Source organism: Onychomys torridus, chromosome 1 (genome assembly GCF_903995425.1).
Source record: "Onychomys torridus chromosome 1, mOncTor1.1, whole genome shotgun sequence".
Classification (NCBI taxonomy): Eukaryota; Metazoa; Chordata; class Mammalia; order Rodentia; family Cricetidae; genus Onychomys; species Onychomys torridus.
Window position 1 is genome coordinate 85,813,087 of NC_050443.1, and position 13,449 is coordinate 85,826,535.

At 42.1% G+C, this 13,449-nt stretch overlaps 1 protein-coding gene across 2 annotated transcripts in view; it reads left to right on the plus strand.

Moving 5' to 3' along the window:
• LOC118584393 (synaptotagmin-9) overlaps nucleotides 1–13,449 on the plus strand; it is a 176,364-nt gene that overhangs the window by 32,751 nt on the left and 130,164 nt on the right. The gene's annotated exons all lie outside the window — the stretch shown is intronic.

The following is a 13,449-nucleotide window of genomic DNA, read 5'->3' on the forward strand; positions in this document are numbered from 1 at the left end:
GGCCTTGGTTTCTTCCTAGTCCTTTAACTGTAAGAACCTCGCTCTCTTCTCATGCTGTCGGGAGTCCATATTACTCCTGTCTACCGTGCTCACATTCCTGGTATGTAGAAAGCACTTCAAACTTAAGCCAGCTTTTAGATAGTGTCTCCTGGATGTAACTGCTTGAGCCCCTCATGATATAGGATAATCATGACTGCCCACCAGAGTGTGAGCTTTGTGTAACCCCACAGGAGAGCATATTTACATTCAGGGTCAGAGATTCAGAGACTATTAGACATCACCTTTTGTATTTCATATACCTGTGTCCAGAGCATCATTTGGGTCGTGCTCCCAGAGTCCATTCTTTACTTGGTATTTGTGCAGCATCCTGCCTTCTGTGCCTCCTGCCTAGGCGCCCTGCTGTCCTGCCTGCACCCACTACCCTGGTACTCTGTCATCTTGCCTATGCTCCAGTTCTTATCTTTGCCCCTTTTCAAAGTTAAGCCCTTGTCTTGTGATTGGCTTCCATTCAAAGGACACAAAACTCTTGGTTCACCATAGTGACATAAAGTAGGCAGTTCTTACAGGAGCTTAGGCAGGGGTGTGGGAAATGTGGACTCAGGAGTTAATGAGTACTGAGATCCAGTGTGGGATGACAAAGGAGTTCTATAAATGGGAGGTGTGAGTGTTCATCCTGCCCGTGAACTGTGTGTTTCACTATGTGTAGATGTTACATTGTATGTTATGTGTACTTTGCTATAATTTTTTTTTTAATGTAGAAAATACTACCAGGCATAAAAGGATATGAGATTTGGAAAAGTCTTAGGTGAAACTGTCATCACCTGTCTACAGCTAAAGTTCTGCCCACTGCCTGTTATGTGGAGTACTTACAGCTCATGGAGGACCAGCCTCATGAGAGCATTGTGAGAACAGCTGGTACTCTCGCATCTTCCTGTGAGTGTCAAGAATAGTATTGAAATCTTAACAATTTTTTTTCCTGGTTGGTGTTCCTTAGAAAAATTGCTATATTTCTTCATCTTATCTTGGCCATTCCAGTTAATAATACTGCTAGTAAAAATGAGTGATTGAAAAGATATTGCCTGCATTTCAATAGCCTTAAATATGGCTAAAGGGAAATTAATTTCAAGTTATATAATTTGTGGAGGAAAGGTGATAGTTAATAAATACATAGCTTTTAACTAGTTACCAGCAGTCCAAGACTGACTTTGGCACAGGCAGATCAATAACTTAGGAGTACATTTGGATGTGGGGTATGGAGGGCCACACTGGTAAGGGTTATACGTTAGACCATGTCTGGCTGTTAACCATGCACTAGGGCTAAAACCAGATGGAGAAAGTGGAGAGGAGTGTGAAGGGAACCTCCTATACTTAGACTCTGGGAAATCTTTGAGGGTAAGTTCTTCCAAGTTTAGTCTTGACCAGAGGAGCCAAGCTATTTGAAGACAGCTGCTACCCCTAAGAGCCTCTTTAGGAGATGTCATTTCTCTAGCATCTTCTGAAGATGTCACAGTACCTCTGGTAATGTAGTGTCTTCTAGAGAGGCACTTCAGTATAGTGTGTTGTAAAGTTAGTTTAAGAAATTATGTCTATCTCCATGGCCCATTTTCCTTCTGTTATGTGCTATATGTAGTAGTAAACATTCAGAAAAGAGTGAAATATTGTTTCATTTTCAGTCCTGAGAATGAGTAATTTTTTTGTTTTAAATACAGCCTCATATAGCCCAGGCTTGCCATGAATTTGCTACAGAGTCTTGGCTATCCTCAGACTCTGGATCTTATTCCCTCTGCCTCCTGGCTTTAGGGTTGAGGGACCATATCACTATGCCCAACCTGAACAAGTGATCTTAATGATGGTTCTCTCTATAAGTACTCAAGCTTGCACATAGTTCTTAGAAGTTTTTTTCCCCTTAAGCACATTTTTGGTAGAGTAAAAGTAGATATAAGTATAAATGATATATAGTTTATGATTTTATCACTTATCAAACGGAGTATGTCTTGTGAACTGATGCAAGCTGGATCATAGAGATATGTTAGAAATTTTCAATCTATTCGAGAAGATGAAATCTGGAAGGCTCTTCCATTTCAATATGTTTTTGTTTTATATATTAGGAATCTCGAAATAAGCTTCCTTGATGTTATCCAGGTAGCTAGAGCTATGGCCCAGGATAGAAAATAACCAATTCTTCGGTGAAATAGTCTGGGTCCTAGTGGAAGCTGGCAGCATGATCAAACTGGGTAATTTGTGGGAAGTTGAACACAAGGACTCTCTGCAATATTAAGGTCAGGGTTCAAGGGAACCATTGAGGGATAATGCAAACTCTAGAGCCAGTAACAGAAGGGAGCTGTCACCACTTGTAGATAGAGAAGGACCTAGAAGAGGAGCTGTGGCTTGAGCATCAGGACACACATGACATTATGGCAACCAGAAAGCAGCTGAGGGATTAAATGCCTTAGCTGGCCTCTGCTCCTACCATCTAGTTTTCCATTGGAACTTCCCATTGGCTAAAAATCAACTGGAGTAAAAGGCATGGGAAGCCTGGGATATAATTCATAAGGTCAGGCTGGAGTGGCTGAAAGCAGTGAAGAAAATGGAGGTCTGTGTATTTGTGATGGTGGAATTTTCAGTGTCTCCCATTGAAAGAGGTCAAATTCAAGTATGAGGACAGGGTTTCATAGCAGGTATTAAAAGAGGGCCTTTGACTATAAAGAATGACCTGTACAAATGAGAAGTTAGGTGAGTATAGGATTTTCTTTAAGTTCCTAATTTAAAAGAACACAATCTTTGGAACCAGAACTGTGAGGTGGCTAGAGCCTATATAGCCTTCAAATACTTAGACATAAAATCCATTGGCTCTTTAGCTCCAAAGTTTCCTGGCCTCACCAGGAACTGTGCTCTCTCAAGAACTATTAGGAGACCCTGACGGAACAGCTTGTGCTTAAGTCAAGCCCGCATAAGACAAGGCTGCACTCAATCTCTAGGTTGTTTCCTATGACTTCCTCCCAACAGCACTCCATTCATACTAATGAAGCCTATGAGTCCTCCAGCCACTCCAGCATAGGCCCAGCCAACAGAAAGCGAATACATAGTCTGCTTTCAGCCAGGCCAGTTGTGACAAGGGCAAGTCTCTGTTTTGAAGATGATCACCCATGTCTGAAGAAGGACCTAAAGGGAAGTCCGCTTAATTCTGGGATCTAAAGCCCAAACCAGATTCCCAGTGCAGCACCATGCCCTATGCAGGTGGGCAGATGCCAGATAGAAGCAAGAGGTAGGACTGAGCCTGGGCTTTCTAGTCAAGCAATCCACTTCCTTGTTGAATGGTGAAAGGGCTGAGAGAAGTAATCATGTTTATCTAGGGAAACATCACTCCTCATACAGATCCATATGGGAAGAAGCAGATGTTGGTTTATGAGATGCTTTTAAATACTAGTTCAGAATGGTGCTTGTCAGCAACCTTTTCTTGTTTCCCAGTGTAGATGAGAAATTTGAACAAAATTGGATCAAAGTGAGAACAGATCTGGCCTAGCAAAGAATTCTGACTGAAAAGGCTTAGAAAAGGGTCCTGTGGGAGGTGTGAATTATTGGGCCAATTCAGAAGGCCCCAGCTTCAAGGAAATGTCAGGAAATAGAACAAAAACACTGTGGTAAGTTGTTGTGCAGGTGCAGGTATACAGCCAGGTGAAGAGGAACGTCTTCCTATGATAGAGGTGAGGAATGAACTGTAGACACTGTAGGCAGCCTGCAGTCTCTGAGTAACAGCTGTATATCCTGTCTCTGAGTACACACTCCTACCTCACTATAGTCCCACAGGGCACTAGTGGGTGAGGTGAGACTACTTTCTTGTGGACACACTAAGGAGCATTGTTGACCTCTTCAGCCTGTCCTTTGTCACCACCTGCTCTTGTTGTGTTTCAAGATGGTCTCTCCCAGCCCTCAGGTAGATGTCTTCCTCTGTCTCAGATCATCTGCATATCAATCTTCTATAATTTTTCAGTAACTCTAGCACATCTGAATGTTTCTGTTTATTCTACATGGGCCAGAATCCCAATATATACAAAACATGGGGGCTGAGCATGGTGCTGCAAATCTGTAATCCCAGCAGAGGTAGGAGGATGGATTGCAAATTTAAAACAGCCCAGACACCGCCCCCTACTCCCAGTGCCCATCAGTGCCTGATATATATGGGATAACTGTCCCTGACGCCTCACCATCTGCAACACTCTGGAGAGCAGGCCCTGTACCTCACCTAGGCAGCACAATAGAGCCAACCCTGTTGGCAGAGGTGTGGGTAAGCCAGCTCTGAGGTTGTAAGCATGGAAGAGAGAGCTGTGCCCATTACTCATCTGTCTTGTGGTGGCATGGGTAGGAGAGAAATGGCCTCCCCAACTGATGCTTGAGGCAGGTGGGAGAGCTGGTCCTACCCATTATCAGCTGCAGCACTCAGGAGAGTGGCCCCTACACCATGCCTGGGCAACACAGTAGAGCTGGCCCTGAAAGTATAGGTGTCGGAGAATCAGTCCTGAGGCCATGAAAGCCAGAGAACTGGCCCTAAACTTTACTCCTGGCTGTAAATGGTGAACTAGCCATAGCAATCCTGGAGAGCCCACCCTGGTGGCAAAGATAGGGGAGAGCTGGCAGACTGACCAACCCTACAAGTACCCAGGCCCAGAACCAGGGTTATATTTTGGCCCACTCCATATCCACCCCATCTATATATGTATATACACCCCTTCTGGAGTATAGGGGCAGGGGCAGGGGCAGGGGCAGGGGTTCAGTGCTGTGGACCCAGGGCTGCAGGATCTCTATGACATAGGGCAGCAATGAGATGTCCATGAAGAGTCCCAGTGAGGGTTCAGCATCTATGGTACAGCAGAGACCGGGGGCCTAGAGTGATTCTTTTCCATCAGTGCCTGCCTGTAAAGATACATGAATAAAGGGGTTTACTTTGTGACTCACTGTGTTGTACTGCAACTTCTGTGATGGGATTTTCGCCTTCCATTTTTCTTTTCTTTCTTGCTCTTTTCTTTTTCTCTTAAATCTTATTTTCTCTTATTTTGGGGTGAGGAGGGAGATGAGTAGGATCAGTTGGCATGATGTGAAAGACACAACAAATAAAAAAAAAAAATTCTGGACTACATAGTTCCATGCCAGCCTGAGCTACATATCTAGACCCTGTCTCAAAACTCAAAAGCAAAAACAAAAGAGAAATTGTAGATTCTATAAGCATTTTCTTCCAACTAAGTAAGTGGTAAGATATTATAAGTAGATTTTCCTCACAATCAAATCATTTCTGGAGGGAGCAAGTACAAAGAGAAATGGAAGCCCAATAGCCAAACATCTGTGGTGACTGAGCCTTCCTCTTACGCAGACAGTGAAGGCTTGGGTACAGCAGGCTTTGGAAGTGAGGAATTATAAACACAGGTGCTGCAGCCCAGCCATGAGTGCTTGCACCTGCAGCCCCTGTGTAGCCTCATTTGGCTGAGGCAGAGGTGGCAATGTTAGTGTGAAGAAGAGCTGGTCACACCCACGAAACAATGATTTGCAAAATAAGGTGCAAAAGAACATGTCTCTCCATGGTAATTTTAGGCCAGCTGCTTAGTTACACAGGCAGAATCTTTTGGGCAGCCTTCTAAGGAAGGAATCTGTAGACATGGTCTGGTTACAGATAGACCATGCTCTGCATTAGTAACAGGAGAAAAGTGTAGTTGATGCCAATTGCTAGGATCTGTATTCCAGTTCATTTTACTCATGGTCTTCTTAGAGTTAAGGCAGCTGTGTGATCTGTTTACCTGGCTCAGCACCTTAATAATGGGCCCCTGTAGGCCCGAGTTAATGCTCCTTAATCCTTGCAATTTTCACCATGAGCTAGTGCTAAGAGAATCTCATGTCTGCTGTAGGAATAAAAATCAGGAATAGCCATAAATTGTAGCCTTGAGTTGGATAGCACTCTGACTGGTGGATATAATGGGAATTATTATGGTGATTTTAGCTCTAGATAGAGGCGGTCTTGTGAGCCCAAGGTCCGTTGTCAGGCTTCACAAGAACCCTGAATATATTTGACCGGACAGTGACGTATACATGGAGGTTTGAGTGACAATGACCCCTAAATGCTCACGTATTGAATGTTTAGTTCCCAGTTTGTGGAGTGTTAGGAAGGATTATGATGTTGGAGGTGTGTCACTGGGGTAGGCTTTCAGGTTTCAAAAGGATACTCCAGGCCCAGTAAGATGCTCCCTGCCTCCTGCTGTGATTCCTATATAAGCTGTCAGTTACTGCCCCAGCCCTATGCCTGCCTGCCTCCACAGTCCCCACCATGATGGTCATGAATTCACCCTCTGAAACTGTCAGCAAACCTCCAATTAAATGCTTTCTTCTATAAATGGCCTTGTTCATGGTATCTCTTCACAGCAATAGAACAATCCAGGAGTGACCTTCTCCTTTGAAGGGATCTGCACAGGCGCAGCTTGAGATGGATGTGGTGCTTCCTTGTCTGTAGATGCCTGTCTCATAGATGAAAGGGGCGAAGGACCTTTCTCTGGGAGGGAAAGATGGAAAATAATGTTGTTATGAGGGAACTAATCTTACCACCTTCAAAGGCTACACCTTCTGATAGAATCGTCATTATCATTGGAGTTAGGGTTTCAATACTTTTGTTTCTTTATTTGTTTGGAGATAGGATCTCACATGGCCCAAGCTGGCTTGAACTTACTGTATAGCCAAAGTACCTTAACTACTAATACTCCTGCTTCCAGCTCCCTGCCCCACCTGGGATTCCATATGAATTTTGAGGAGACAAAACTATTTGGTCTGTGCTATTACATTCCTAGTCTTCTATAATCCATATTATTTTCATTTGCAAAACACATTCATTACATTTTGAAATCTCCCAGGGTTTAACCTCTTTGAGCATTAGTTCTAAAGTTAAAGTGAAGAATCTCATCTAAATGTCATTCAATCAGAGATAAGTAGAACTTAAGGTGTTACTCTGAGGTACACTGCCTTCCTGTTGCAAACTAATGAAACCAACAATATAAGGTTTCCAAATTTTAGTGGTAGAGTTAGATAGGCTAGGATATCACAGCAGAGCACAGTACAGCCTAGAGTAACACAGAGATGTCCATTCCCAAAGGAGGAGACAGAGAAGAAAGGGGTCAGATCCCAGCTGAGTCCAAACAAGGCAAACTATGAGATCTTAAGATTCACAAAGAATCCATTTTGGTTAAATATTCTTTCTTCCAGACATACTGTGCCAAGCTCTGATATTTGGGAAGCACTAGGGTATTGGTATCTCCTGGGCACACTCCTAGTTCTGCCAAGGATGCTGTGCATTCCCAGGGTTCTTCAGCTCCCCTTGTCTCTCTCAGTGGGGGCCATCTAACCAACTAATGAAAGATGATGACCCCATCATGAATTTCTCAAATCTAATCTTCATCCCTATTGGCTATCATTCACAGTGCTGGAAAGTGTTATGCACATTACCAGAGGAGAAGTTATCACCCATCTCACCAATCTGTAAACCCTATGATCTACAATAACTATCTGCTGGGTAGTCACCGTGTACAAGAGTGACACAAATGTAAAGGGAATAGCCAATCACATTTTTGTTTGATTTAAGATCCTTCCTCTCCATAAGATGGAATCTCTGCTTGACACTGTGAATGAGCCTAAGAACCTGTGGCTAAATATGTCATTGATTCTAGGAGAAAAACCTGCTACTATTATTCACTAAGTGGACATAAAATGACCTCTAATGACTTGCATCTCTCAATCCTCATCAAAGAAACAACTTCCAACAGTAAGTGGTAATTAACACAGATAGCTACAACTAGTCAATATGCAAAGAATAAGAGATAGTGGAATGCTCATTCTAAAATAAGATGTCTATACCATTTACCCTCAAGTCTCAGGTATATATGCAGAAGAGGGGATGAAAGTGTTAAGAGCCATAGGTGGTGGATGACTTAAAGAAACAGTGTTTCCCCAGACATAACAGGGCAGCACAATGCGCGTGTGAACTCATTGTGATTGGGATTGCAGTCCCAAGGCCTGAGTAAACTCAAGCCAGATAAAATCCCAGCATGAAAGAAGATAGGGTGGGCATGAAGTCCCACCTCTAGCTGGGGAGATATTGATATTTTATTGATGTTGATAGAAAGAAAGATGGCTTTCTTCAATGGACTGATACCCAGCATATCAACCACACTCCAAAGCAGACCCCACTCTTAGTGGGAGTTGCCAGCAGAAACTGGACACCATCGATTTACAAAAAGAAAGTGGTGAGAGTGAGAAAGATGGAGTTGGTTGGGTAAGGAGGTGGAGGAGGAGTTGGGGGCAGAGGATGAATATAATCAAAGTACATGTATGGAATTCTCAAAGAATAAATAAAAGCATTATTTTAAACAAGAAGTTTCCAGATCTTTATATCTCTAGCTTCTTTTTGCTTAATAAATTTGTCTTCTGGTGATTTCTATCATCTCTAAATTTTCTGTTAGCTTTTTACAAGGAGAATTCATACCTTCAACACATTACATAGAAATAATTGGAGATAAATGTCTCATTTTGTTTGTTTTCACATTCTATCTTCCATAAAACCATTGCACATGAGCTCAGGTTACCCCAGTTCTTTACACCATGCAGCAAGGACCATCTAACTCATTCCTCCTTACCTTTAGAGACATCAAGATAACAGTCTTTACCTCCATGTGTCTGCCAAGAATCTGTCCATGGTCACCTGGGACCTTTGAACAGCCCTCCTCTTTCTCATCAGAATCACCCTAACAGTCCATTCATAGATCTTTCCAAGCACCCATGTCAGAACTCACCAGTATCTAACTGTCCACAGTTCAAGTGCTGCTTCCCCAGTCTTCCTACTTCCAGATCTACACCACAGTCTTAGTCATTGGAGGAGTCATCTGAATCCCAGGTTTGGTTCCATGCCCCAACTTGCAGCATCTAGGAGTGCCCTGAATTGGGAATAGTAGTACAAGAATTCTCCTGGCTAGTAGTTTCTTAAGGACAAGGACTAATTATATTTTAAACTTCCAGTTCAGTACTTAGTGTGTTTCAGTTGTGTGAGGGAATCGCCTTCTCTTGTCCTCAGCAATTAAATCCACTAGGCACTGATAAGGCTCTCAGTGTATGTTCATAACTGGACCACTTTAGGTTCATAAAGTCCCTATTTTTTAACTGCAGTGATCACTTATGGGTGGCAATAATAAATCTGAACATGAAGCACCCTGAACCTGAGATACATCATAAAGAACAGAATTTATATTTATTTAGCACCAGTTACTTTAATTTTTACAAAAAGAATTTTGGCATGTGTTATATGCTGTGTTTATGTATGATGTATTCATGTGTGTTGGGGTATGTGTATACATAGAAGCTAGAGCAGGGTGTCTGGTGTCTGTCTTTTATCACCCTCTGCCTTATTCCTTTAAGACGGGGTCTCTCACTGGCCTGGAATTTTACTGTTTTGGTGAGGCTGGCTGGCTATTGAGCTCCTAGGATCCAGCTTTCTCTGTTTTCCTGATACTGAAGTTCTGTAATCACATGTGTAATCATACCCAGCATTTTTTACATGGATATTGGGGATTTTTAACTCAGGTCCCATTGGTTACACTGCACGTGCTCTTATCCCCACTACTCCATTACCCTATCCTTAGCACCAGGAATTTTCTGAGAAGTCATTGCAGACATCTCCAAATGTAGAGACCAATAAGATTACTATGACAAGTGAAGATATAGAGAAATTATCCTAAGGTTATACAATCAGTGTTTAGATGAAAATCATTTTTGTTGTTGTTGCTTTGACTCCAGGTCTTATGTAGCCCAGGCTGACTTTGAATTTGCTGTGTAGTGGACGATGGCCTTGAATTTATAATTCCTCTGATTATGCTTCCCAAGTGCTGAGATTACAGGAGTGTCTCACCACACCCACTTTAGAGACACACAATGTGACTGTGACTTGCAGCTCTACTCATAACTGCTGTGCTGTAGTATCTACAGTTTAATTACACAGCAATATCTTTGCATGATTGCATTTCCTAGACAAGCTCAATCTTTTTAACATCAAAGCATTCAATTTTAACCTGGAATCTATGACATGTGTCTTCTCCAGTATGTTATTCAAAAAATGCCCTGGAGCCTCCCGAGGTGTGGAGCTGAATTCCCATGCCCTGGTAATTTCCAGAGGGCTGGGATGTTTAAATGCAACATTCGTCTTTCGTCTCCCCTTGTCCTTTTCCTCCTCTTCACTAGTGTTGGAATAGACTGCTTTGAGAACAGTTTTAGGTTCACAGTAATGTTATCTCTTTAAATTGTAACTGTAAAAGAGTCCATTGTATAAATTTACATATATAATGAAGTGTTAAATGTAGTCACATGAAAGGAATGTTGATAAATGAATTCTCACATTAAAAATTCCAGGATGGTGCTAAAGATTCATTCTAATACAGAATGTCTTTCTTGGTTCTGTTCTCTGAATCTCTGAACATCCCATCATCAGAGCTGTCTGGTCTTGCCTATTTCCTCTATCTAATTACATTACCACTTTCCCTGCAAGGCACTATGTGATGTCCTCAAGTTCTCCGTGGCCTAATTTCCTAACAGAATTTCCTGGTGTTATCTGTATTAGGTCCCAAAGACATAATTGTCTTAGGGTGGGGAAAGCATTTTGTGTTCTGAAAATGAGTGCATGAATACTTGCTCGATTCCTTTCTCTCTCTCTCTCTCTCTCTCTCTCTCTCTCTCTCTCTCTCTCTCTCTCTCTCTCTCCCTCTCTCTCCCTCTCTCTCCCTCTCTCTCCCTCTCGCCCTCACTCTCTCTCCCTCTCTCAACTGACTCTGGGATTAACTTGTAGGGATTAAGATTATCTTATAGGGATTAATCACTCATTGTGATCCATAAACCACATGTATCAGATTCATCTGGGATTTGAGATCTTGTTATAATTGGAGATTCTGAGCCAGGTGGTGGCACACACCTTTAATTCCAGCACTCAGGAAGGAGAGGCAGAGGCAGGCAGATCTTTGAGTTCAAGGTCTACAGAGTGAGTTCCAAGACAGCCAAGGCTACACAAAGAAACCATGTCTGGAAAGCAAATGGAGATTCTGGACCTCATCAAAGACCTATTAAATATGAATCCCTAAGATTGAAGTCACAGATCAACATTTTCCTCCATCGAAGCACTTTTACATTTTTATGTTCTTTTAGGAACTTTTCAAACATTCAAAAGTAGAGAGACTAATATTATGAAGTCCATGTGTCAAAACTCAGTTATCAAATCCTAGCCAGTGTTTGTTGCTCTGCAATTTGAAGCCAATTCCAGGCTTGGTATCACCTAAAATGGTTCCACATGTGCCTCTGACACATAATACAGTGATCATCCTTAAGTGTTTTTAATAACACCCAATGTCATTAGACTTACAGTCCACATGTTCCTTGTTTCCCACATTTGCTAACTAGGTAGTGAACTATATGTTCAATCAGGTCTCTGCTGCAGGTAGAACTGGCTGTTCTTCAGACTGTTGCCCGGTTCCTGTGCTGTGGTTTTCTTCTACAGGTCTCTGGAGTTGAATAAAATTTTCTCTGTATATATGTTTCATTTTTATTTCCTACAGTCATCCATAAGGGGCTTCCACATGAACACATGGGAGTAGCTCTTCAGACACTATGCAGTTCTAAAAATGTCTCTTGAAATCCTACACATTTAGGATAGCATATTTGGGTAGAAAATTTTAAGTTGAACATAGTTTTATTTTTCTTTCAGATGCATTGTTTATAGTTTCTGGTAAGTTGGATTATTGTTCCAGTTTCCTAGTGTTTTAGTGTGTGTGTGTGTGTGTGTGTGTGTGTGTGTGTGTGTGTGTAGGACATAGATTGATGTTGTTTTTCTTCTGCTGTCACACTCCACTTTATGTTTTTTGTTTGTTTGTTTGTTTTATACAGAGTCTCTCCTGACCTGGAGTTCGCCAATTCCACTAGGGTCACTGGCCAGTGAGCTCTAGGTATCTACCTTCACGTCATCTCCTCAGTGCTAGGGTTACTGATATGCATGACCACATCTAGCTTTTACATGTATGTTGGGGATCTGAACTCAGATCTTTGTGTTTTCATAGCAGGCAGTTTACTCACTAAGTCATCTCCTCAGCTTCTGTGTCTTAGTATTTTTATCTAAACCTTATGGCTTTCTCTAATCTTTATTAAATTTCACAATAAAAACATCAAAAATCATAGTGTTGTGTTCTGGATGCTGTGTGGATCTCTACTCACTTGTCCTTTAATTTTAAGGAACTTAAACATTTTCCCCCTTTGATTTTGGCCTCCCTTTTCTGTGTCTTAGTCTTTCCCTAATTTTAAATATTAGCTCTGTGAGGGGTAAACACCATCTATCATTGCTTGTATTTCTGAGTTGGGGGTTTTGTTCTTGCTGGGTTAAGTTTACCTTTAATCAAGTTCCGTAGCTGGAGTGTTGCTACATTGTTCTGCTATTTGAGGCATTGTCTTATTTTATTCCCAGGTCACATGGGCTCTCCAGGGTCCTCTTTGAGGGTTCCTGCTGCATCTGTGCTTTTTAACCTGCACTGTTATTCAGAAATCTCAGTACAGAATGAGTTGTCTTCTTGCTCTAAATTGTTTCATACCATTGGCCATTTGTTCTGAGGCCCCAGCTTGGCTGGTGTCCTTTGAGTTGCCCATCTTCCCTGGTTTGTTCTTTTCTTGGTTCCTTCTGGCCTGTGGTGGTTGGAAATGAGAATGGCCCCCATAGGCTCATATGTTTGAATACTTTGTTCTCCATTGGTGAAACCATTTGGGAAGGATTAGGAAGCATGGCCTTATTGAAGAAGGTGTGTCACTGAGGGGCAGACTTTGGGTTTCTAAAGACGTATGCCATTCCCAGTGTCTCTCTTAGCCTCCTGCTTTGGGATCAAGATGTAAGCTCTCAGCTGCTCCTTTGCATCACGTATCTAATCCTTCAAAACCATAAGCCAAATTAAATGTATTCTTTTACAAGTTGCTTTGATCACAGCAATAGAAAAGTAACTAATATATGTCTGGTGTTCCTCACTCCATACATAACCACGGGATGAACAAGCTCCTTTTTCCATTGGCCAACAGTACTTGCCACTTAATAAATTTTGCAGCCATCTTTCAGAGTTGCACTTGTCTAGCTGGAATGCTGTGCTACGATATTGTGTCTAGTGTGCAGGAACATACCATTATATTACATTAAGTGCAGTGTTTAAGACCTAGTTGCAGCGGATAACTTCTTTCAGTCTCCACCCTTGAGTAAGTGTCACCTTTGCATCTCTTGCTACACATTCATGCACAGCCACCTGCCTGTATCACTGCCAGCCTCTTCCAAGCCCCAAATCGCCATCTAATTTTTTGACCGATATCTAAAGGGCTGATGTGGTGATATTGTGTTCCCCAAAATATCATTTACCCTAA